The sequence below is a fragment of the Larimichthys crocea genome, chromosome XXIV, assembly GCF_000972845.2.
Source record: "Larimichthys crocea isolate SSNF chromosome XXIV, L_crocea_2.0, whole genome shotgun sequence".
Lineage (NCBI taxonomy): Eukaryota > Metazoa > Chordata > Actinopteri > Sciaenidae > Larimichthys > Larimichthys crocea.
This window is the reverse complement of record NC_040034.1, coordinates 14,403,820-14,431,749: the sequence shown is the minus strand read 5'-3', so window position 1 is coordinate 14,431,749 and position 27,930 is coordinate 14,403,820. Positions and strand designations below refer to the sequence as shown.

Here is a 27,930-nt window from a genome sequence, read left to right as displayed (position 1 = left end):
GAACAAGCTTCTTTGTGTTTAGTTAAGGTGGCTGGCAATCACTGCATGAATATGGAGGACTCAAGGGTGCATCTCTTGACTATCCTTAGAGCAAGGTGTCCTGACAGAGTGGACACTTATTAAATGACCTTATAATAACCTCATGAATATGAATGTCCAAAGCTCTGAAACTTTTCTAGGGGTATTTAAGCAGACCCTGGTTTGGAAGAGGGAGGTAGCTATAGTCTTAGGTCATAATGTGTGTGTGTGTGTGTGTGTGTGTGTATAGGCTACATTGTGTGCATGTGAATGCTGACTTGACAGCAACATTTGACTGCACTTGTTAACAAATTTCATTTCATTTAAAAAAAAAAAAAAGAAGAAATGTTGCTTCTCCCTGAAAACGTCTTTATTCTGATAGATTGCGCTGTCAAGAAGACACAGTACATGGCACTTCTCTTGAATACTCAGCAGTGGTGCATCAACAAACCATCTGATGTTGTCAAACTCCTTCCACCAAAGTTCATAGATCATCATTCAGCCACTGGTCTCATCTCAGATACAATTCAGAGCTTTTGCTGAGCTAACTTCAGCAAGACACAGTGGCACAACTGCTAACAACCTCAGTGCCCCCAGTAGTTTCTGTATTCATAATGTCTACCTTAGCATCCTGTCTCCTTGGCAACACAGTAGCTGCAAAGACTGCACTGTGTCCATTTCTAATAAGCAATACATCTCTCTGTTGATTGGATAATATATGGCTGTTGTATTTGCATACGCTAAGCCGATGGCTTTAATGAATGCTATTAGTGGAGGTGGATGTTCATTGGTGAGTACAGTCATATTTATTCAGGTTTGGGTCTTCTTAAAGGAGAGAACATTTAGTATATAGGGCTTGAGGAAAGAGAAGGTGGACTATAGAGCAGAATATGATGAAAAGCAAGTAAGAGTAGAGGAGACTTTGAAAGTAAAGGCTTTGAAAAGATTGGTATCTCCTGCTGGTGAATATGAATAAAACACCCGCATTGTGGGTGTCTGTATGTCCTCTGCTCTACTGTACTCCATTGAGCGAGGGGCGCCCTCTCCTGGGCAGTTTCCCAGCTCTCACAAATCCATCTCCTGCTCAGTAACACTTCCCTTTCCCCTCCACTGCTCCGTGCTTCAGTTCGTCAGATTGAAATCTGATGAAATCTCGTGCACAGAAAGTGGAGGGATGACGCTTATCGGAATCTCACGCTCACTGTTGTCAGCATGTCCCTCTGCTCTTAATATACTCTCTGAGATAAACCCTTTGTGCTGATGAGCACTGAGCATTCCTATGCCACAAATTCAATGACTATTTCTATTTATAGCCACTAATTAACGTGTGAATATTTCACCATTCTGTTGCCATTTTTCATGTTCATGCTATAATTTCTGGCATCCTATTATCATCTTGTTCTATCTCCTGCTCGAACATTTTGGAAACATGAAACTGATCATTTCCACTTTTGTTCACTGAAACCTAAAATCTGAGTACATGAATCCAATGAATGAGTACCAGGGTAGTTTTGAGTAGATTTAAAGTTCAGATTTACAGTGTCTCACATCATGAACCACAAATTCAAAGGTGCTGTAAAGAGACATGCTGACTGTTGCATTCTGGGAAGCCCTTGTATCATCCCTACCAGTATTTGGACACTTCTGTTTTGCATTCATGGACTGATATTGATTTAGTTTCCCCTGAGCCTTTACCTTTACACACTCACACACACAAGTACACAGCATTACCTCCATTTACAGTTCCCATGTGTCATACTAATGTGTACAGGTAAGTGTACCTCATGTTTGTCTTGCGCTAATTTTCACCATTAATCATCATCTTTTTGCATGTGTGATTTATAATTACGGAGCATGCAAAATGTTCATTTGTTGCATGAGCTTTGCTTCTATTTTGTATGTAAAAAAAAAAAAAGTTCAATCAAGACAAGACACACATAATGAACTGCAATGTTTTGTGTGATTTATTTAGTCTAAAGCGTAAAAAGTAAAGTAAACTAAAGTGCCATCTAGTGGTGTAGTTGCAGATTGCAGCCCCCTCAAATGCCATCCCAATCCAACATGGATAAACTATGAAGGCTACGAAAAACACTTTATCTAGTGCTAGTGTGTGGTTCATTCTGTGCTACTGTAGAAACCTGATGGTGCAACATGGCAGACACCATGGAAAAGGTCTGTAGATATAAAAAGTTCATTCTAAAGTAATAAACAGAATTTTGTTTTTCGATTGATTATACACTAATGAAAAGGTATGCATATTATATATGAAAACAAACAGACACAGCATTGAACAAAGAATGTCAGATCTGGTGTAGTGTAAAATGACGTGAACAGCAAATTGGGCATAGGCGTAAGACAACAAAAATTCTACAGTTGAGACAAAGTAGTGCCAAGGGAAAGGGCTGCCTGCAAGTTTTTTTTTTTTAGGTGGGCTTTTTTTTATGTGGTTAAAGTACATTTTTCTGCTGACCCTGTCCACAACAGTGCTTTGCTATATTTCTGTGCAACTGGGAGTGGGCTGATAGCTGTCGACTGTGGGTAATAAACTTATTTTGCATAAGTACCACATACATACAACCCCACTTCAAAAAAACCTGAGCTATGCCTTAAACCTCAATGCTGTTTGTGAAACACAAAATACTGGTTATTTTTAACCCAGATCAACTAAATAGGGTGAGATGTATCAACATTTGTTTAGGACTTTGTTGATAAGAAACTTTTTAAAGCCTAGCACTTGGCAGCATCATGTGACATTTTGATACGTTTTCTGAATATATTTCATAAATGTCAACAAACCGACTGCCTCATTAAAGTTTGTTTGTCTTTAAAATGTTGCTTGTTAGCTCGAATGCTAGAACAGTAGCTGTGGTGTTACATTCTGCAGAATAATGTATATTTAATTAGCTAACGTACCGCTGCTGCTGTGATTTGTGTCAACTTAAAGTGGAAGGGTTTGTCTGAGGATACGTTGCTATGGAAACAAGTTGGCCAGGAGGACTAAGGGAGACTACAGAGGAAACATTAGTTAGAAAGTTTCTAAGAGATGAAAATCAGAACACAATATTGGGAGAAGTCCACTTAAAATCCTCATAACATTTCGTGTCTGCTGTCTGAAAAGTTTCTGTTGAATCCTCATCCAGAAACAGCAAAAGTCCCTGAACTCAGTAAGTCTAATGGCGCGTCTCTTTACCTAACTTAGCCTCTGTCCAGAGTCACAGCACGTCCATCTTAATGCTTCACATGCCCTGCCCAAACCTCCCCATCCCGCTGCGAATCTCACTGACAAGGGAGTGAATCAGCAGCTGCTCTATTAACTTGAGTAATTAACGGGCGAGCTGTCACTTTCGTTCTGAGCGTGTCCAGCCTGTTTCTGTGAATGCATGCACACACACACGCACACACTTTTACATAGACACAGTGTGTCCTCCGGCACTCTTGATATGAATCTGTAACAAAACGAGACAACCAGGAAGAGCCTGACTCCTTCTGATAGCTCTCAGAGGCCTCTCTGCCAACTCTGTATGCCGTATTCATACCCGCTCACTAAATAAGAGGCACCCAGAGAGAGAGAGAGGGGGAGAGACTGTGTTACAAAGCAGAAATAAGATTTATGGACGGCAAAAAGAGCGAAAGCGAGAGAGAAAAAAGAGTGAATCTGCACGATGATGATGAAAAAAGCAAGACAGAAGGATGAAAGAATGAGTGAGAGCTGATTGAGTAAAGTGAGGGGAAAGAGGGGATGTGTGTGTGCTGGACGCCCTCAGGAGTTCTCCTCATGTCTGCTAAACTCTCCACTGCTGTAGTTGATAATGAATACTGCACTATCTCTCCTCCTCAGCCCTCTCTACTTTGTACTGTTAGGCTGTACATTCGACACTCACGATCACCCTCCCTCTCCTACTCTCTCCTCCTCTGCACTTCCTCCAGCACTGCCAAGGCGTACCCACTGAACTGTTACAAGAGTGGGTATCTCTGAGACATGGACTCTTCCTCCAGGCCTCTGTCTCTGTGCAACCGGACTGCTGCGGCAATGAAAAATCGATTTTAAACAAATATGACACAGAAGCATAATGGATTAGAGGGAAAGTCAGTGATACTTTCTGAACAGAGATATAGGACACGCTGATCCAGGTGCAGCTTAGCTGAATATTCATGATACAGTGCTTGCAGACATTTTATGAATACTGAGTTTAAGTTGAGCTAAGCAGTATGTTTCTCTGTCTATTTGTGTGCATATTTTGCACATGTATGGGAATGCAAGTAATGGCACAACATAAAAGGATGCTCTGATGATCTCAGGGACAATACTTAATACTTGAATCTTGGGCCATGTGCTGCAACACTATGATTGCTCGTTGGGTTCAGAACCATTGTGAAGAGCTCAGAGTGTGGCCACCACCATCTTGGCTATCCTTCTAATCTAAAAATGGGCAAAGACGTGAGTGTAGCTGAGGCGGGCTGACTGATTGAATGGTTGTTCAAACAAGCTACCTGTAATGGCACCCATCTGTCAGTCAAAGTGGCCACACTGTTATTATGCATAACTTTAAGGCCGGATTTTATTAAAACAGGTGAGTTTTATAAAAAAAATCAGCCTTAGTACAGTTGTCATGAACTGGTAAAATCAGCTATAGAGACCAAAACTGTCTTATGAACCAGGTTGTAAATGTTTTTGTCAAGTTGAGCATTTTAATATGGGGACTTATGTAGAGTGACTTGTTCTTTAGCCAGCCTCAAGTTGGCACTTATGTATTTCACAGCCACAGAGGTTACCGCTTGATTAGTCAGTGATGTTAAAGCCAGAAGAGTGTGCTTGTTACTTGTCAAGGTGAGGTAGTTGAGGAAGATTATTCGGTTTGTTTGGTGGGTTAAGGTGCATGCTGCGTGATGGCAACAGGACTTCAGGCAACATGGTTAGCGTTTTTAGCTGGTGATGTTGTAGACTTGACCGGAGTGAGACCTAAATGTGTGTGTGCAGGTAAACAAGGTGTGTTTATACAACACTAACACTGTTTAGCCTTTTCCGTATTGTGGGCAACCCCATGAAGCTACAGTTACTGAGAGGGTGCGCACCTGATGACCCTGTAGGCTTATGTATTTGTTGACAAGTGAAAATAGATAAATGTTGATAGTGGCTGTACTACTGAGCTGGCAATGTCATTCAAATTAATGTAGATACAGAGGCCTGACTAAGCAGCCAAGTATCTGCTCTTATCTTGTGTAGGGGTAGGATTAAAGAGAAGTTTAAAGGTGCCGTCAGAGATAGAGCAAGGTGTCACCTGTCAGTGGACTCAGTACTTTTATAACATCACAGCCTGCTGCCCTGCAGGAGTAAAACATCATTTAATATTAATACTGGGCTTCCACAGAAATGCTCTAAATGCTTTTACACCCAGAGGTGTTGTACTGTATGTGTGTGTTTGTTTGAGTGTGCTGCACACCTACCTGCCCATGAACGTATTTGCTTCATCTCTCTGTAGGGACTCATGTCATTGAACTACACAGTGTCTGACTAGAGGACAGCTGGTCTCTGTGGACTGTCTGTCCCAGCTTGTCCCTGACATAATGAGCGAGCAGGGAGTGAGTTTTGATTAAACGCTGAGTCACTCTGTTCCAAGCTGCTCATTAATGGATGAATGACGGTGGGAGGAAGTGAAAGAAATGGGAGGTGGTCCCGTATTTGCTGCTGTGTTGACAAACCTTTACATTCCTTTTAATTTTTTCTGACTCGCTGCTCTTTTTCCTCTCTTTGCTTCATCAGCATACACATACACACACTTTACTCATCAGCAGACAATCTGTTCACAGTCCGTATGTCTTTACTGATGGCAGACATAGATGATCCATTGCGCTCTCACGCTGCGCAGTGTTCATTTTGGCACCTGATTTTAATTTAGTCTTTTGATGATAATGTAAATCCGTTGTAGTTGGAGACATTTACATCAAGGTTTAATCAAAGTCTTATTTTGAAGCTACCGCTGTCGCCATCTTTGTGGTGTACAGTTACCATGGACAGGTGTCATCGCTTGCGAGGTAAAAAACAACTTTTTATTTATTTATCTACAGCAATACAGCAAACTGACGCTCTCCCATAAATCCAGGGATCTTTATGAACTTTGGCGTGATGTCACCCACAGCTGTTTTGAAGCTCAAAATCTGTGGTGCTGGCACCGCCCTGTTGGCAGTCCTGCTCATTCGGCAGCCAGAGTTACTCACTTGATCACTAAAACACTGTCACTGCCTGGGTTTAACTTGAAAGTCAGATAACGTGGTGATAAATCAACCTCTAAACAAGAGATATTTTGATATCTTGAGGCAGGGAGCTTGTTTTACTAATCAGGAGCTAGGCGATAGAGTGTGTTATTCTGCAGATACAGGCAGGTCATTGAATAAGACCCGGTATTTAAAAGCATTAAAAATCTTTGCTATGGTTTAACCTACCGTGTACTCCAGGAGTCCGTGACATCACTGCTAGGTGTGGTTATAGATGCAACAGAACACATTTCTGACACAGTCTATCTAGTTTCCAAAGTTAAGAATGAATCTGTGGTCTTAACAAAAAACAAAACAAAAAAATAAGTCAATCTGTTGAGGAAGACCTTAGGATTCAATCGAAAGCACAAGAAGAATTAAAAAAACCTGAATGTTTAGTTCAGGTTTTGCAGGTACAACAGTGTCTTCACCTTGTTTTGTACCAGTCCAGCAGACGTTATGCAGAAACGCTTTGTCTGAAACACAACATGCACAGGCATAAGCTGTCAGTTCACTATATTTGGTTATGGTCATTACTGCCTTAATCAATTAATATTTTATTGATGCTACAATTGCTCACTAGAAGTAAAAGAGAAAGAAATGTGTACATTTGTTTCTGGAGGAAATTGCGAGGAAAGCTGCAGCCCAGCTGCACCATGTTACGAGTTGCCTCCATGGAATAGCTAGATGAAATTGGGGTTGCAAGGTGACAGAGAAAGATGATTGTAACAGTTCATCTGAACTCTGTGGAGTGGTTGAACAGCTAGACTGTCTAAACAAAGTTGGCAAGTATTTCTGTGTTTGTGTGCGTCTACCAGTGTGTGCTCGACGGTGATAGTGAGAAAAACCGAGCTGTCTGCTATGCTCTGATGGTTTCAAGTGTCAGACTTTGTGTTGGAATTCATTGCAGAATTTGAGTGTTCAGTTTGTCTGCGTGTAGTGTCATCCACAACAGAAGCTTGTTGCTTAGAAATTGTTTCTGTCCAAATGAAGAATGAATGAATGAATCTTTTACTGTTAAGTAAAAAATTACCTGTCCTTGAGTCTTTGGGCTTTTATCTAGTCTGCTTACTTCCCACACACTAATATGGGAGTAATGGGTATTTTTTTCTTTCATTATGTCACAAATAACACTCTTTACAGCAATACTTTCCATCAAATGGATGATGCTTTGTATTGGGCAGTGGTGGGAAATTTGCATACACAAACAGACACAAACAGAGGAGAGTGAGCGTGACGCCAAATGGGGTAATTCCAAGATGAAACAGGGAAAATTGTAATATTACTTTGCAAATTATGAAATGATGCCTCAAATCGGTCCCCAAAATACACTCAAACATCAGTATCCTTCACGTAAGAATCATGTATAACAGCACAGAGAGAGATTATGGATGAAAGCCACAAAAGTACCACAGAGTGCTAAAAAAAAGTCCAGACGTTGCCAGAGGTCAAGGCACATCATGAGATTTTGATCATATCGCACAGACCTAAAAGGAATCGTATATATTTCGTTACTTTGTCAACCAAGACCTTTGTCTTATGTAGCCTTAAGGCAAGTTCGCATCCCAAACAAAAACTTCACTTTAATGTTCCTCCTTTTTACCCCTCCATTCCTTCCTTCTAGTTTCCCTGTAGCCCATCTAGTTGTTGTACCCAATGTTCCGAACATGTTTTTCCCACTGCAGCAATTGCACTAAAGTGACACCATTCATTTCAGCCCTCATTATTAGCACAGCGGCTACGGTGAATAGATGGCACCCATTTGGCAGCCTGGAGCTCTCCGACACCTGACAAGGAGAGTCTAACTGAGCTCCACCTGTGTGTCTGATTATGCTGCGGGCGAACAATTGTATGTCTTTTCTCTTTTATGCGCGACACTTTTTATTTGTCTTGTCTCTTCGCATTCATCATTGCACGCCCCTCTTTCCTGACACATCCACGAACACACATTCAGATCTGCCCAGTGGTATGAAGTGAAATGAAAAAAAAAAACAAAAAAACAATCTCAATACAAACGTTTGTCTTACTCTTTGCACAGTCAGATGTTTAGCTACTCAGAAGGAGGTTATAACTCACACTATCACTTCTTACTCAAAAAAAACAATGTCTCTACCTGTCAACCAGCATTGTTTGTCTTTTCAGTATTTACCACAGGTCAAATTTAGTTTTTTTGTGCTCTAGCTGTGACAGATAACAGTGACCACATCTGCTAACAAAATCAGTATGTTTTCAGAGGAAGTGACATTATCTGTGGAGGAGCTGTAGCCGCCGGGCCAGAGACTGGCTGTCTGAAGGAGCTTGCTGTGATTTGATTAGCCAGGATCACAGCCATAACAAATACAAGGCAGGAAGTCAGACACAAACAACCTGCTTTGTTATGACTGATCCTCTGTTGTCTAATGACGAACAAAGACCTTAACAATATATGGCTGCCACACTCATTATCACATCAATCGTCTCATTACTTTTCTCAATTATTCCATAGATATAAAATGCCATAAAATAATAATAGTCAAAAACATGAAAATATTCAGGTAACAATGATAGAGACATTTTTTTTCCCACATGTAATCAAGCAAATATGTGGGTTGAAAAATTATAGTTGGCTATAATCTATTATTCAACTAAAACTGTATGTGATTTTAAGACACACCTTCAATCTCAAATATGCATTGCTGTGGTCATGTTACAATCCTAACCAAGTCATGCTGGTGTTAAAGAGTCTGACAGCTGTTGGAACGAAGGACCTGTGGTAGAGCTTCTTCTTACATGGTGAGAGTAGCAGTCTGTTGCTGAAGGAGCTGTTAAAGGTCTTCACAGTCTCACAGGAGTTGTTCAGGATGGATGTGAGGTTTGCTAACTTCCTCCTCTCCCACACTTCCTCTATGGAGTCTAGTGGGCAATCCAGGATAGAGCTGGTCTTCTTGACCAGTATGGTGAGTGGTTCTCCATGCTTCTGAGTATTGCAGATGCTACCACAGTGTCATTCACACTCCAAAGGACCTCATTCCCATCAGCAAGTTGAGACGACTTTGACCCTTTTTCTACAGGACGTCTGTGATGTCCGACCAGTCCAGTTTGTTGTTGCGGTGAACACCCAGGTATTTGTATGCTCCCACCATCTCGATATCCGATCCCTGGATGTTCACCGATGTGGTCTGAAGTGTCTTCCTCCTGAAACTAATCACCATCCCCCCTTTCGTCTTGGTGGTGTTGATGTGAAGGTGGTTGTTGTACATAGCAAAGCATCTGAAGTTAAATTAAATGTCAGTTAATCATTAATGAGTAGAATTTTAATTACCGTAAGTCTTCAGTGGTAATGTTAATAAGTTCCTTCCTGTGGAGCAGCGTTGTTTATGTACTATTTTTGAGACTTATATATTCATAGGATATGTATTTTAACGCATGAAACTTTTAAAAACATTCATACTTTATGGATTTATTTAACTTTCTCTTGTTTGACTCCTACTTGCCATTGACCTTTTCAGATTGGTTTGGACCATATTCTGCTCGACCATCTGTACTTGCCACTCTCCGTTGCCTCTTTTGCCTTCCTGATCTCTTTGACCATAAGGTTTTCTTTGGGTTTGTGCATCAGGGCACCCGTCTCCACCAGGCAGCCGAACCACATGCTCTTACAACCCTCGTGTCCAGCCAAACACCATTTGTTGAATATAATTAAATGTGTTTATGCCTGGAGGGACCGGCAGATCAAGGCCGTTCCTCCAGTGCTCATCCTTCAAAATAATAATCAGAAAAACAGCATGGAAATCGTCACTCACACTGTTTATAAACATTCCTTTGGCCGGTGGTGATAGTACACCAATAGGAAACATGCATGGACAGATACTTTGCCAACCTCTTCCTTTCAAGGACACAGAAAGTGAGACATCAGCTGTAGGTCTCTTTGAAGTTATGACTGACTCAGGTTTTTATTACAGTTTTCAAAGAATCTGTCACATTTTTCTCGATGTGTCATCAGTTACCTGTCTTTGTCAGGGGCTATCATTATTTCTGGAGTGACCTGTCGCCACTCTCTTCTCTTTTGGTCACACCGTCGCTCCCAAATTGCCATTTTTGCTTCTTTTGTGTAATCTTCTGCGAATCCCTTTATCAAGTCTGCAGGTGGATTGGGTTGTCTATGGTGTCAAAGTGCGATTGCGATAGCGATTGCGTGATACAATTGTTTCAGCTCTGGAATCGAGCAATGTTGGCGTCATCTAGTCAGTGTCACTCTCGATGCTTCCTCTCACAGCCAGAGTCGGTCCTCCAACTGACCAGAAGATAGAAGACGACCAATATCAACCTCATTCCACAGCTCATCAGGATGATTCACTGCTCCGGGTTAAAGTTTAGTGTGTGTAAGATAAATGGAAGAGAGGAGCAAGGAGAGAGACAGAGGGAATTGTAGGATTAAAATAGCCCAAATACCCTGCAGAAGAATCTCGTGGCAAACCCTAATTTAATAATTAAACCCAGTCATCAATTCTTTAATATATATAAAAACCCAGAAGTCCTGTTTTGTGGTTTTGAGGCACTGTCTTAAAAGCTTGGATAAGATTTTTTAGTCATGGTAAATGTTTAAAAGATCTTTTATTTCATAACAAGCAATAGCATTTTAAGCTTAGAAAGTACTGTGGGCATTCTTCATTGATGCTCTGCAATCACTTATGAACATTGAAAATTAAGAGAACTGAATTTGACTCGATGAGGTAAAATAAACTGAAGTTTTTAAATTAAAATATTGCATAATTTAAAGGATCAAATTAGGTGTCAAAGAAAGAGTTTGGTGTTTTGGGAAAAACTCTTATTTGGTTAGTTTCAAGATTTCAACTAACATTTTGTATCCAAAGTTTGTTTTTTGAGCAGTTGCTGTAAAAAGTTTTGTGAAGGATGTTTGGAGAGCAGAGGTGATTTGTGGACACTGTGGTCTGAAGTGTGGTGTTCAGTTTGAAGTGTGTGTTTCTATACCTGCCTAATAACTTGCCATTTTAACTTTTCTGTTTGTGTACAGGCAGACAAACCAGATAACATTTTCCAAAATGTTGAACTTTTCCTTTTAATCTATTACCAAAACATCTTTTGGAATAATATTATAATCAATGCATTAGAGGCAAATTTCCCATTAAATTAAAAACTTTAACCTTCCCATGGATAACAGCCACATCATAGCCAAAGTAGAAGTAACTGTCACAGTTCTATAATCCAACATTCAAAAGACCAAAGTAGAATAAGAGCCGACCATGTAAATGTCAGGACTATGATTTATCACTTTTTTTATGGTGCTGTTGAGGACACAGAGAGATGGCCGACATCAGTTGCTCTGTTCCAAGCTCTCAGTAGTTCAGAGGCCACATTGAACTTAATCAAATTGCATTGCATAGTAAATCTACTAGAGCACTTGCTTGATGGTTTATTGATGCAGATTTTATTGTGGGAATATTGTGAAGCGGCACATTCGATTCCTTTACTGCTGTGATACGACAGATGTTTGACAACAGGCTCTCATTCCCTCAGTCCAAACTTCTGAGTCCCACTGTGAGGGACCCCTGTTGGGACAAGTGGATGAACAAGAAAAACATTCACAAAAAAAGTTTTTGATATCATGATGACTCCAGAAAGTGAGACAGGAATGCAGTGTAAGAAGAAGTTGTCATAACCAAATGGGTATAGCTCAAGACAGGAATGCATGGGGGTATAGGAAAGGGAGGGAAGATCCTTATGAGGATGGAAGGAAGTTATATTGGTCGTTGATGGAGTTACCAAGAAACTAGAGGTCTATAGTTAGCATGACATAAAATTGCATGTTTATGTTATTATAATTCTAACCTTAATCGTGTAATCTTTGTACTTTTCACAAACTGTAAGACCTGATCCAGGAGCGGGACACTTTGTTAATGTTGTTACTACCAGCCTTTCAAATGGAGACTATTAAAAAAGCATGACCTCTTCAGACATTAAAACATAAAAAAACACACACAACAAAAACATTAATCTTAGTAATTACCTTTTTAACTCTAAATTGTTAGTCACAGTATACTGACTGTATTTGAATCTTACTTTTAACCGCTAAATGATGTTTTGTAATGAAGAGGTGAACCTCCATAAAGCCGACAAAAGACAACTTGGTCATTTACCAGAACGATAAAAGACATTGTAAGCTAGCAGCTTTAATTATCAGTCCTCCAGATAAAAGACTTCATTTCTGCAGCCTCCATTTTATTAATCCTACTGTGCAGGAAATTCTGGACATTTATTCTGTGTATACAGTATTAAAAACATAGAGACTGGCCTGCAACACAGATTCAGTCATATTTCTGCACTTTTTCGAGAGGTTCAACTTTCTTTCATCCAGACATCTAAATTATTTATTGATGCTGTTATGGAAATTCCTTTTCATCCTCAGCAACACAGCAGCAGTTAGAAATGATAGGTTTGCAGTATCTTGAACAAGAAATGTGTTTTTCAGGTATAAGCTGGCCTCTAATCAATAATACCTTACTTTGAAACATTGGAACACGGCATCGGAGCATCCACAACGATGCCTGATCAAAAAGAGATGAGGGGTAAACTAATAACGAAGGACCACACATCCTGTTTTAGGGATGGCAATGTAAGTCTGACGGTCTGGTGGTTAATCATTGCTTCAATTTTCTATAGATGTTCGTGGTCCCAAGGGGATGATCTTATTGTCTTTGATGTTTCTCTGACTTTACCTCGTGGACATATGGTTGACATCTGTGGTTCAGAGTGACATATCTGGACAACTGCTAAATCAATGTTTTCTAGTATCAGTTCTCTGGGGGATGAATTGTAGCAACTTTAAACCCTTGACCTTAACTTTTGCACCATCATCAATCTCTACCAACCTCAGCTGCAAATTAATTGGCAAATGTTAGCAAGCTAAGATGCTAAACAAAGATAGTGTGCATAGTGAACATTGTGTCTTTCAAACATCAGCATTCTAGTGTTGTCTTTAAGACCATGTTAGCATGCACTGTGCAGGCCCACAGAGCAAAGCTTTAGTCTAAGTTGTTCAAGTGTTAAATTGCAGTCACAAAAGTTATATAATGTAATATTCCTTTAAGATTGTATTATGTTTCCAAGCCCGTATCGAAGCTGGTGCTTCATAATGGACTGAGATGAACTCATTATTAGAATTCTGATTTCTTGAATCATGCCCTTCATCAAGAGGAGCGCATTTACGCTGTTTACCTTGAAAGAACCAGAAACGTAAAGCCGTCCTGTTACAAATCACGCCGGCCTGAACGCGGAAACAAATATTGGTTTTCCTGGCCCGAGCAGAGGAAGAGCTTGTGAAAGCAGCACTTCTCCTAAAGCAATAAAGGGCCAGACAGTCATGAAGACAGATGGAGGTTATCTCACCCATCTAGCGTGTCCGACGGCGCAGGCCCAGATAAGGTCCTGCTGGGACCACCACAGGGGGAAACTCACACAGGGCTCTCATTAAGACGGCAGTAATGGTGTTTCACCATCACACACCTGCCTCAGCAAAATGTAGTGTGGATTTGAGAGAGAGAGAGACAGTCCATTAGTGTTGATCCACAACTTTTGTTTGCCTGCTGCGCTGCATCAAAGCTAATCAGTGTATTACACTCAGTAGCTATACACGCTGCCATATGTTTAAGATTATCGGCAGATGAAGCTTATACATCAGTGTGCCACTTTGTGCCCAATTGGTGTGGTGACATGTTGAGGAAGCATCTGCATAAAGGATGCAAATAACACTTCCCTCTTAATGGCAATGGGTAAATGGCTCATGCATCACACGGTACGGAAAGTCAGCTGTGCTCAGCGTTGACAGGTATTACGTCCAACCTGCGGGATTGATGGCTCTCTGTTTGGACTGTGTAGCCAACAGACAGCCTGGCATATGGTTGTCATCATAATCAAAAGCTAAGGTGTGAGAGATGGAGGTGATTGGGAAATGAGGGATGAATGTAGACATGGATTACACACTGAGCATATGTGCACACATTCTGCAGCTTCCTACGTCACAAAACAATTGCCTATAGGTCCCACAGTCTACAGACATGCAGGTTAATTGGTGACTCTGAATTACCTGTAGATGTGAATGTAAGCACTCCATCTCTCACACAGTGTCTGCTGATCGACTCCAGCCCCCCGTGTCTATGGATGGATTTGTATTTTTCTTTTCTAATTGACAAATATTTCTTTTCCATAGTCCAATAATTACACTCTACTACTCTATGACTGCATCTACATCTATTCAATTTTCTGCATCACCAACCCATACATTATTACACCATTACAAGTTACAACTCAAGCCTACCTTCATCCGATGGCGACATCTTATCTCAAGCTTCAATTTTCAGTCTCCATGATGGAGATTATATAATTCCAAAGCCTGCCACATCCTCAGCTCTGACACGATTTGAACCTACTGTTGTTAAAATGACTTTGCAGCCTTGCCTCACTTCAAGCAACAGTGAGAACAGTTAATAATTCATCCAGTTGTATAGCTTGTGTCTTTATCTGTATGTATCTGGGGCTGGAGCTGTCTCACACCAGCGCCTGGCACAGTCAGCTTTGATAGTGCTTCAAAGTGTTTAGGATGATAGTGGAATACATTACAGTACTAAGTTAAATATTGATAGGCTTTGTCTGAAAATGTTGCTCAGGTCCAGTTTTAGAAATCGATACGTGAAATCCTGCTTTAGCTGTTCAACAATTCAGATGAAAAAGCAGTGGATTTACTGCAGCTGATGGCACCCTGCAGTGCCACTGACTGACTCAGGATGCCTCAGATGGGCTCACACGGCTTTTTGCGTGTGAGTATGTGTGTGCGAATGCTTTTTTTACATGTTAACTCTGGGAATTGCATAGCTACAAAAACCATGAATGCTCTTGAAAAGGTTGGTCTGGAAAGAACCAGTCTTTAGCTCTTCAAAAATGTATCTATGTATTTATGTGGGGCTATACACGGACTGTGGCAACAAATTTCCTTGAAAGATCTCAGAAAAAATCTCATAGATGTAGTAGATTTACATTAGATTAAATTGGAGTTATATGCAGTAAAGTAATGTCAGTTCTGATTTGGTTATGTTATATGCTTTACATTAGCTTCAGAGCTGTTTAATAATATTTGTCTGTGTAAGAATGCACGTATACGAGTACTGTTTGCACCACTCCTCTGTATTCTTACTGATAAGAGATGAATTTCAGAGCGAGACCATGAGATGGTGCTATGTGCCTAAATTGGACGTCTTTGATATGGGGAAAAAAACCCAAAACACATCATGCTATAATGCATAGTGCAAATAACATCATTAATTTCCAATTCATGTTCTGTAATGCTGACTGAAGCTCTGAACTTGTGATTGTGATTTCCATGCCTTTGTACATCTGATGATGCTGCCGATGCTTTTGCTGCAGGTGAAGGACTCTGCAAGGGTGTGCGGAACTGCGGATTTGAAAAACCTTTTTTTAACCGCTTCTTTCCTCTTCAGACCCATAATAAGATTCACCTATGCTGCTTAGCATTCACCTATCGTGCACTGTGAGTCAGCTTATCTTTAGTCTATACGACTGAGAGGGTGAATCTTTAGCTGCAGCGAGCAGGCCTTTGAAATAGATTTACATCACTTTCTCACAGCACTGATCACCGGGAGGAAGCAGCACTGGGATATGGGCTAGTGGAGCGGACCAGGGACCTGTGAAGCATTCAATCTGTGTGCCATCACAAAGCATCAGCTCAGCGCCTCAGCCTTGCGACCAGCCTGCGCACACAGACGACTATTCGGAGAGGTTTAAGCAGCCTGCCTAAACACTGCAAGGTCAACACAAGCAAAATAGGAGGAAGAATTTAAACAGGCTGCCAGTTCAGTGAAGGCTCCGAGGGATGATTGAAACAAGGCAGGAGGGGGTGGCAGGTGGGCAGGACTTTACATCAGGACAGGTTGGACTGTGTGACTGCTTCTTAGATCTGTTTTCATCAGGTCATAATGTTTTCTCAGATGCCCTATGAAGACTTGTGTAGGTCCACAGTAGTTTACACTGTAATGAGAGTGTTTCTACATAATATTCACTGTCACTATATTTATTATTCATAGTGTTTTGACCACCCATTACAATTTTCAGTGTTGGTGTCCCTGGACCACTTGCAAAATTGTGGCTATTAATCATTGTAGGGACACCCTTTATTACCATCAAGCGATGCCAAGAAGCGACCCCAGTCAGCATATATCGATGAAAGGCCATTTGAATACTTTAATTATTAATAAGCCATCTTACACCGGTCTGTAGCAGGGGATTTCCTCGCTGAGTGCCCACAGTGTAGTGTACAGTGTAGAAACCTCAGGTAATTAGACGATGCAGGCTGACTAACACCTTGTAACATCCTCTGTCTGCAGCTTCTACATTTTTTTTTCTTCTTCAGAAAGTACATTTTGTTTTCTCACCGATAAGAGAAACATGGATGTTTTCTGATTTTAATCCTGTAGGCTTATCTCACTATACCAATCACGTGTTGTGTTGTGTCTGCACCCAGTGTAGGAATTTGGGGAAAATGCTGAGGTGTAGAGAGTTATTCTAAGAAAAGAAAATACCTTGCAGACACAAACACACACACACATCATCATCTCCAGCCAGTTTTTGTAATGGAACAAGCCTCCATGCAGAGGGAACATGAGGATGCTTGCGACAACTGTAGCTGCCATTCATCCACATTGGCCAGAGGCCCAGAGAGAAAGGTGGGGACAAGGGATGAAAAGTGCTGGCTTGGCTGTGTGGGTATTTGGGAGGGAAAAGAAGAAGAACTGTCTGGCTAGGTGCTGTAGATCTATTTCGTCTGGAAGAAATGATAAAAAACAACACCTTTCACAGTGTGATACACCTCAGTAATGTGCCAGGGCCAAAAACCATTTCCAAATCATTGCTTTTTACCACGACCACTTCTGCTGTTCATCTTATCTCACCACTCCCTTTTCCCCTCGGCCCTATTTTTTCCATCCCTGAATGATTTACACATATGCTGGCACTCGGCTATGCCTTTTCCCATTTAGATAGTTCTGCTGTGTTTCGATACACACACTGCAAGGGGCTCGGTGCAAAGACATCTGAAATAGATCCCAGATTTTGTCACACTTTGAACATGTCTGTAAAATTCATCCATAATGCATGGCGAGCCTTCCAGATGTTACACACATCCTTCTTTGTTCCTTTAAACTTTCTTCTTTTACTTTCATCTCATTTTATGCCAACCTCTTTCCTCATGGGGGAGCTGTGATCTCTTAATCCAAGTTAGAATAAAATACTACTACACTGGTGCCTTACAGTATGACACACACACATATTACATTTGACCCCTGGAGGAAAATCTTAATTGGAGGAGATTGATCTTTTGACCGCATGTCTTTGTTTTTTCCGAGAGTTCCAGCAGTGTGTGGCAGATAAAGTGGCCCTGTTATCACGTGTGGCTAAAATTTGAAATTGAAAGATTATAGTCAGTCCTAGCAGAGCAGCTGTCCTCTCCACTGCTATTTTAAGGATTTCAGAATCACTTTGATTTTAGCTAGACCAAAGGAAATGCGTCTCCAATGCAGATGTGCAGAAATCGTTTGTTATAGAAATCGCTGGTGTTACAGTTTTACGTGGACAAATAGCACATATACACCACCTCATGTTTATATTCCTCCCTTAAGATCACAGCTTAACCTCTTGCCCTCAGTTCTTAAGATCTTTTAAATGATTAATCCTTTACTTAAATCCAGACTCAGGATAACCAGAACCAGAACTCTGCCGAACATGGTCTGTTGCATTGTAATATAGTCAGAGTCATGCTGTCTGGTTTGCCTGTTGCCATTTGGGCTGTGAGATGAACAGGCGGACAGGCATGAGAGCACAGACGGGGGGAGAGCCAGAGAGAGAGAGAGAGAGAGAGAGAGGGGAAAGACAGAGTGTGTGGAGGAAGGCAGGTCTCTCAGGCACAGCCCAGTGTGTTGGACAGTAGCTAAGAGAACAGGCTGATACAGGGACTGAGCAGCAATGCACAGTGTATTCATTGTGGCATCCTGAAGCTATCAGTACTGGAAAAAGTTGTATTGATCAGCAGGTGAAAAATATCAACAAAAATGACATACATGACAACATTATGACATATTAATATTTCAGGTATTTTATAAGATAAAATCCTTATTTTAACCCTTTAATCCAAAATTGACATAATAAATGTTTTGTTTGGGGGCGACACAGTGGTTCAAACCCCCCACCTGGCTGTCGCCTTTCTTTTGCATTTTCAACAGTTACTCCGGCTTCCTCCCACTCCAAAGACACGCAGGTTAATTGGTAACTCTAAATTGCCCAGGTATGAATGTGAGTATGAATGGTTGTTTATCTATATGTGTCAGCCCTGTAATGAAATGACCTGTCCATGGTGTACCCTGCCTCTCAGCCAGTGTCAGCTGGGACTGGCTCCAGCCTCCTGTGACAAGGATAAGCAGCTACAGAAAATAGAAATATGTTGTTAGTTTGTTTTGTTTTACATGAACACATAACATAGATGGACATTTCTAAACATGATAATGATAGGACCTAGTGGTAAAAGCTTGATGAAGTTCCCTCTCAAGTCTCCTTTCACTGGTGATGCATTAAGCTGAAAAATCACTGGTGTTTATAATGAGTCACATGGTGAAAGGCTTTGCATCACGACTTTCTTCTAACTGGTGCCCTTTTTATTATAAACCACCACTGCCTAAGCTGTATTTCTTTTGTTAGTTAGTGCCCTATAGACACATCAATACTGTGAAAAGTAAAATTATTACAGTAATATGAGCCTGATGTAATATGAACTGATGTATCGAGCAGGCTCTAGTTGAAACGGTTTAACCTAGATTATTCATTAGCGAAATTATACAATTGTCATAATGAGGTAAAGGAATAATAAAGGCTTTGTTTGAAGCACTAAAGACACTGGTATTCAGGCCAGTTAAACATTGAAGACTTTTTAGTAGCTTGTGTATGCCTCAGCTTGTACTTTTGTGATCTACTCTGTGTCATGTTAAAAAAATACACAAGGTAACATCTCCAATATTGACTCAGAAACCGCAGTGCTGGAGGGAAGCTGTGGAGCTGAGCCTCAGAGTAAGAGGTTCTCCTCCTCATCAAAGTGCAGATACTGGCAGAGGGAATTAGCAGCGGGGCGACTTTGATGACGAGTGTTTCTGCCTGTCCTTATTCATCCCCATGAAGCTCTGAATTATTGATAAAATTCACAGGGCTTCCCCTTTCCTCAAAGTTGGCTTTTCTCACAGTTGAGTCTTGGGAACACAGAGGAGGTTTTGATTGGCTCAGAGTGTTTGTTTTTTTTAGAAGAAAAAGCAGCAGTGCAACTGGCCTACACTTCTTTGTCCCTTAATCTTCCCATCATCCCATATTTATACATCATATTTTAATGACTGCCTGTCACCATTTTTTTTTTACTTTATTTTCCCTTCTTGCGGTGTACAGTATAAAGGGAATATTAAAAGTAATGTACATTCTGAAAAAGGAGTTGAGTTTCAAAGAAGAGCAGTCACAACTCTAAGTCAGACTGCTGAATAATAGATGAACAGTGTCATAGTGATATTCAGTTTCTGATCTTTTCTTTTCTGGAGACAAACAGAGTAACAACACACTGGTTGCCTACACTGAAAACGAGGATACCAGTTGTATACAGACTCTATAATACATTGATTTCATATATTACATCCATCAATTAGGGTAATTTTATTTGAGCATTCTGGTTTGTCAAAGGAACACTCGCCCTCTCTCCTTTTTAATGCAGCAGCAAACATTCATATCCATACATTAAAAACTCACTCCTATCAGAAAAAAGTATGGACTTCATTACCCAGCCTAAAAGCTCTATGTATGTAACATGGCTTTAATCGTCTGACTGAAACATCTCAACATCTATTGGATGGATTGGTGTGCATTTTGGTACAGACATTTATGGTCCCCAGAAAATGAATCCTAATGAATCCTTTGATTTTTACTCTAACACCATCGTGAGCTTGACACTCTTTGTTTACTGGTGAAACATTTATTGGATTCATATCATTCATTTCTATATTTATGTACCTTCTTCTAGCACCATCATCAGCTCAAAATAGTTATTTGTCTAATACTAGAATGAAATTTCCATCATCCTCAGTTGTGCTTTGTTTTTCGTGCTAATTAACAAATGTTAACATACAAACACTTAACTAAGATGGTGAACATCATCTGAGCAGCAGTCATAAGAAGAAACAGAGCCCCACCTCAAACACTGTATCCAGTTGTCTTTAATGTATCCATGGATTAGTATCAGCATGGTAGCATTTTCATTGTGGGCACGCTCACAATGCAGCCTCTCAGAGCCACAGGCATGGGTGTTAATCTTCTTTGTCCAACAATGATGATACATGCACACCCACAATACATTTGAAATTCACACCTATCAGAACAAGTGGTGTTATCCACACGTTTCTGTCTCTTCATCCCTCTTTTACTGTCTCCATAAGGCCTTCTGGATGGCCTGGTGAGCCTCTGTCTAGCTCCTGGCAGTATTTCAGGGTTATTCTAAACCAGACAGCTTGTTCTTGTGTAACCAAATCCAGTACAAACACGCTTCCTCTTGGATGGTCTGGTATGTTTGGCGTGGGAAATTAAATGTCATCTCAAACCAGTAAGTCCATTCCTAAGAGTCTAGCAGCGAGGATATCTTCCCTGCAAACTTTTACCACATCAACACCTCCTCACTCTTATTCTCTGTTCAAGTATTCATATAGGTTCATAGTATTCATAGGTTTTGATTGCTTATTTTAAATAACTATTATGTTTTGTCATACTTACCCCCTAATCAGGGCAGTACAGTGAAAACTTTCTTTTGTTCCTCTATTTAACTTTTGGCTCTGTGCACATGGTACTGCTAATTGTATTATGAAGTAGAAGCCTACTACTTCATCACTGTCATACCCATAATCACAGTAAATAAGCCCCCCTTGGCTACAACTGCTGTGTTATATGCTTCAAATACAGAGTAGTTTACTTGACACAGGCTTAGCTCCATTACTTTTTGTCTTGCCTTAAGACCCAAGACTTTAAAAATCAGCAGAGATTTCAATCTAGACTGTTTAGGAAAGCCCCCTGTGGCTATTTACAACAATGTAAGAATATTGCATGTCCCCCTGGAATAGACTTGTACGCTTCGGAAAGTATAACAAAAGAAGTCTCCTAGTTTTTATTCACATGCTGATTTACATGCTCCTATCAACCGTGCTTGCAACAGGAAAAGTGAGCTGCGTCTCAGTCTCTTGTAGAGTCTGAGCTATCGCAGTGAGTGAGATCAGATAACCTGCTGTTTCATGTTAACCAGCACGATCCTTGTGTCAGTATGTGCTGTGCTGCTTGTAATAGCCAACAAGTAGGCAAATATACACAAGCTTTACCATGATGATAAGAGCAGGCATGTTGTTGACAAAGCGCAGGATTATGCAACTCGGTATGGAGATACAAGGGATTTTTCCAACACTCCCTGCAGTATGGCTATCAACAGACGATCATGGAGATCCTTGTTTCTCCTTAAATATGTGTTCAGCAATGAGGAAGGTGATTTTTTTGCATTCATAGAAGTAAATAGATCTCATGCGTTTTAATGTCATTTTCCCCTTCAGCAGGTTTAATTTCCCTTATCACAAGATGAAAAGATCTTAATTCTATAAACACAAACACATCATATTAAAGATAACCCAGCTCATGGGAGAACACATGTGTTTGTGTGCGTGTTCCTCTGTTGCCAACGGGCCAGCTGGCGTGTTTCTTCTGTGTTTTTGGTCTTTCAAAAAACATGGAGGGAAGCCGACCATATAAGAAGTAGGTCAAACCAATTAAAACGTGAACGCACTTTGCTTTAATTTTCTTCAGTAAACATCAGCAGATGACCCCTAATTTGTCTTTGTGTCACGGCACCAGATGCAGGGTTGAACATGTGGAAGAGGGCCTGTGAAATGAAACAGAGTCACGCACTAATTATTAGATGCTAATTACTAGATGCTAATTACTAGATGCTAATTACTGCTCTGATAGGAATATTTCACCTTATTGGATGAAGAGCAGAACAAATCCTATAAAAAGATTTACATTGTTTTCAATGGGAACCATGTAGATTAAATCTGTTGTTTTTAACCTAAACATCTAATAAGTAATAAAATAAGCCTCGTCTCCCCTCTCAGTCAACAGCCTATGCAGTTTATAATGTTATAATTTGTGAGGATTTTCAAAACAATGTAGAGTACAGTAGACAAAAGAAGGCCTTGAATTACCAGTTAGCTAGTGATCATCAATTTTGTCACAACTGTGGCAAGCAGATTTGATCAGCTGTACTTCTATTCAAATTCAATCAAATCAGTTTAATTTATATAGTGCCAAATCATCAAATCACAGAAGTTATATTTATATTTTCCATATAGAGCAGGTCTAGGCTGTACTCTTCATAATTTTATTCAGAGAGACTCAACGATTCCTATGTGCAAGTACTTGGTGATGGCGGCAAGGAAAAACTTTAAGAGGCAGACACCTTGAGCAGAACCCAGCTCTGGAGCTTCAGGTTTTATATTTCTAAAACGTTCCTCAAGCATATCTCTGAGTAGTCTATGGACAGAGTAGGAATTCACAGGTGGGGCTAGCTGGAGGAACACACTGTGCATGTTCAGTGGGCTGCATGACCGGGAAGCAAACCAGGGAGCTAGAAAACCTTTTTGGTGTATGGACCAGGGGGACATTCTCAGGACTGAATAGACACCATCTTTGGGTCCACTATCCAGTTTTATAATGCATCAAATGCATTAAAAGAGAAAAGCCTGGTACCTGATCGAGTGAGCAAAGGTTTCTAGATATTCTACGAGCTCTGTGGCAGCGGCAACCTTTTGTCAGCTTTGTTTAGCTGAAGAAAACTTCTACTAGGTGCCCATGTAGAATGCTGATTAGTCTCACATCACTAGACCAGACTTTGTTTTACACTTTGTTTTAGCAGGTTTAAGGTAAAAAACTTTGAAAAACAAAACATAAGTGAGTCCTAATTCATTAATTTCATTTCATTTCATCTGTGATGTTTGGTATTATAGACTTGAGACCAGCGTGGGAATTATTCAGACCTGTAATAGCAACTCCCTGTGTGCATAATCCCTGATTTGCCCTTTATTGAGCTCTCTAGTCTTCTTCTCATCTGAATGAGATTGTTCACACTCATTGCAACCTATGCAGTGCTGTGCAGACGCCCAGCTCGCGAACATAAAGCAATAATGAATTTCACTGTAAGTACTATTCTTCTTTTTCTAGTGCCTTCTTTTCATTAAGTCCAGCTCTAGTTCCACAAACACCATATCTTGGGCGCTGCAATAATCTCCATTGCTCACTCTCTAATGCATCTCATTTCCCTTTTTTCTTTTCACTTTGTGCCATGTGAAATTATTTGTCTCCGTCACCCTCTCTGGGAACCCAATAACACCTCCTGACAGAATTTTTGTCACCATTAGCGGCGTCCTTTCCCGAGGTTTGTATCAGATTAGGGGGAAGTAAATGGTGACACTGTGTCATTGAAAACACATTTTGGACCTTGCCGATGACAAAGTGGCCTTCTGAGTGTTCGAAGGAGCGGCTTTCACTTGGCATGGCTGTACGTGTGCGGTATGTACGTATCGGTATGCTGTTTCATCACGTCATGGCTCAGATACCTTGAGATGATGTCGCCACCATCTGGAAAAAGTGTCTCTTTACTTAATTGCTTTTATCTGTAAACATTAGCTACTTTTCAGACAGAAAGTGCCAAAAGGAACTGTCTAAATGCCCTAAATTCCATGGCTCATAGTTAAACAGCATATGTTACAATATGCACATGACCCTTGTGCAGCAAACTACTGTATACAAGCAGTTTTTATTTGTGCAATGTTATTTGATTTGTTATGCTAATGTAGTTTATAATCTTTTGACCTTGTACCCAATTTGTATGTTGCCAAATTTCAATTTATGGTACATTGTGAGAACTGTATAGAAACTCAGAGGTTTAATGATATGAGTAGAAATATGAAACTATAAGGAAAAAGCAAGCAATCGGACTGATGTGACTTTCCGTGGTTCTTTGTGCAGTTTGTAGTTTTGAAGGGAAGGTGGGAAATCATTTTTGTTTCCTAAAGGGTGTTGCAAGGAAGACCCCAACATGACTTGAACCTGAGACTTTGTGGTTTATGAAGAATGCCTATTGTAGCCTCCGCTCCGTATCTGTAATGACCATAAGAACCATTTGATCTGATAGAATTGCACTCCTCGACACCAATAAGTAATAAAAGAGCGTGTGCTGTTCACAACATATTTTCTATTTCTATTCACAATAATTTAAAACTCAAGCCCATTCCAATGTCTGATCATGTTAAAATGTCAAAGCAATGAACTCAAACCAAATGAGGTTCTTCAGACTGTCCATTTTTGTTTAAGAACCCAGAATGCCAAATGTCTATTTCAAACTATCGTCAATGTAAATTACCATTGGTGTCTGAAGCTGCAATTTAGAGGACAACAGGGCATACCAGATGTTCGTACTTCAGTCTGTGCGTGTTTGAGTTGAAGAGAGCTTCTTGTCTGTTGAGCCACAGAGTGCCGAGAGACCAAATGCAACAATCAGTAGTGGAATAATGTTGTCTTGCTTGCTTGTTTCATTTCCTATCATCTTTTATACACAGACGATTAACTGGTGGGACCTCAGCGGTAAAATGGCTGTTGAATGAGAAACTTTTCCTGAATGTGCTGAGCGTTTATCATATTTTTGATGATGGCACAGGGGAGGGGCCGGCACCACCCTCTGATTTACACCTTTGATGTCTCCCTGGCTGTAAACATTCACCCTCCACCACAGTGTTTTAAAGAACCAATGATTTAGATGAATCAGAGACAAACTGCTGAAGGTCTCCTTTCTGCTGGGCCACTGCCACAAAGCGACCTGCTGAGTCAGGACTCTGAATAGGCAAACACATCATTTACAAAGCTCATCACAAACTGCACGAGACGCAGGCTTCAAGATGGATGTCCGGCTCTGATCAAGCAGTCCAGAGTGAGATGGACATTATGCTGCAATGTTTTTATAGCACTTCTAGTGTTAGGTTAGACTATTCATAAGGATTCCCTAAATCTGTTCTTCTATCAGAGCCCCAAAAGGAAAGAATCTTTAGGAATCTTTAGGAATAATTAAATTGGAGGTGCTCATCAAAGACAACAGTCAAACAGAGGTTTTGTTCTGCTGCAGTTTAGGTCACGTCAAATCAAGTAGTAGCATTAAGGAACTGAGAGAGACGGCGACCACAGGTGGGGAAATGTAATTGGAAATGTCAAACATTTCTGTTTTTACAATACAAGACCCGAACACAACAACCTCAACTGTCAGCTGTCAGAAGTGGGAGAAATAGCGCCAAGTTGACACAATTTGAAAAGATTAAGGCGAACTGCAATTGTAACAATCGCTCTCATGTAAAATTGTTATGAAGAGAGAAGAGACTGAAAGGCGCAGGCAACGTGAAAGAAATATGAAAACAATTTGGCTCAGACGTTAGTTTCCACCACAGGTTTCCTCGTGACATCTGTGTGTGTTTGCATGTGTGTTTTACCTCTTTATTATAGTCTTGCAGTCAGAGGGCTTTCTTTCACACATTTGTCTTAGTTGGGTGTGCTATTACCTCTGGGACAATCCATCACACTGCTTAATTCAGCCAAGTAATCACCTGCTCAGAATCATTTCTTGTGCTTTCCTAAACTGCAAACAGAGCCGCTTGGCATATTCAGCACATTGTTTTTCTTCTGGCTTAACCAGGCATCATTCATCAAACCATGTGACGACCCAGTCAATGCACAGGAGGTTGTGGATATGAATTAAGAAACAACATGAAACATACATGTTAGGTTATATGTTACCCTTTGTGATTCAACCTCCTCATAGCCTAAAGATGTTGTGAATATGACAAATCACTCCAGAGACCGTCAGTCCACCGCCAGGCTTTTTAAAACTGCTGTAAATGATTCAGCCACTCTGTAGCTTCTTTTATTCCCAGTGTGGTATGACTAGCTGAGATGTGGATCGATGCACCACACTGTAATGTAAACGTATTAGCCGGTTGTGGGGTTTGTGAATACTGTGGGTGATATCACCTTGAACAACTTTAGCAGTGTTCAACAATGGATATGGTGGTTACATAACACACACGCACACACAGCATTTACACAAACCACAAAAAAAAAAAAAAAAAAATGGAAAATGAGATCAGAGAAAGCACATAAACTAGGAGAGCTATTATCCTAGCTCGAAGCAGAGCCAGATATGCCAGGAATACAGACACAATATTAAATTAACTCTGGATTTGATTTGTCTGATAGACTTAGATATTTCCTCCTGGATGCATTTAATGTCACAGTGGTTTAGCAGTTTTGACATATTGCAGACAACACACACTAGCCACAATGGATACAATACAGTGTGTCAAAATAATGTATGTGTGTGGCTTTGCTTAGTTTAGGATGTTGGACATTGCTGCAAAACAATCAAGGTTTGAAATTGCATTACTGACAAACTGGGGATTTTTTTGTGCTGTCTGGCAGATAAACAGGTCATAGTCTCTAATACTGGGACCATTGACTGTGTCTTATCTTCACAGCTTAAAGTCCGTATAAGAAGCCGTAAGAAGTAAGAATAAATCAAGCAGTCGTTCTGAAGCAACTTAAATGTGTCAGATGAGTTCAGGAAATGACATGACTATCTTTGAAACTGAGCGAGATGAATTATTCTAATTTCTCTGCTAGGGGTGCAGGGGTATGCTCAGGGTGGCCTCAGCGTGTCATCGAGCCACTCTTTAAGGACCGCCCACAAAATCCTGGACTGAAAACTGGTGAAAAACTGTTTAAATCTCTAACTCCACATTATAGTAATATCATTCAAAGTTTTCAGCAAAAATTTTCCAACATATTTAATGTATTTTGAAAGAAATCTCAGTTACACAGACTTTAACTGTCTTGGTAAACTACACTGAGTGCATGAGTGTATAAACACCTGGAAGTAAGTTTAGAATAGAATGAGACATATCTACATATGCAGTGGGTCCTCTTCCTCTACAATGATTTTACATGCCATAGTCAATTTACTAGTGACAAGGAGTGCTAGTCAGTTTATAACAACGGCTGTAAAATGTCTTTGGACAAGCTTTGTCATTTTAATATCACCCAGGTAAGTTACACCGAAAATCCACAGGGCACAGATGTGCTGTGATCCATGTGTGGCGCGGCCGTTCTAGTAAATGTTTCAAACCCAGTGATCCAGTTCAGAAGTAGCCCAGAAGCGGGCCACCACTAGGCTGTTCTATTTTTGACCGACTCCGCAAGCAGCCCGCATCAATCTGCACAGAGCCGCTCGAGCTGGTCGGAAGCCAGACACAGAAACAACATAGAGAATCTGATTGATTTTCAAAATAAAACACCCTGTGCAAATTGTAAAATCAGGCACAAGGGAAACAATTTACCTACGTAGCATATTTAGACATTTAAAAGCACCTGAACCAAGGAAAACCAAATCTGAGCAAGTAAAGAAACCGATGGGGATTGAAGTCGCTTTGAGGAAGGACCAAAACA

General features: G+C 40.5%; 1 protein-coding gene across 1 annotated transcript in view; it reads left to right on the top strand.

Moving 5' to 3' along the window:
* dlgap2a (discs, large (Drosophila) homolog-associated protein 2a) overlaps positions 1–27,930 on the top strand; it is a 155,551-nt gene that overhangs the window by 11,349 nt on the left and 116,272 nt on the right. The gene's annotated exons all lie outside the window — the stretch shown is intronic.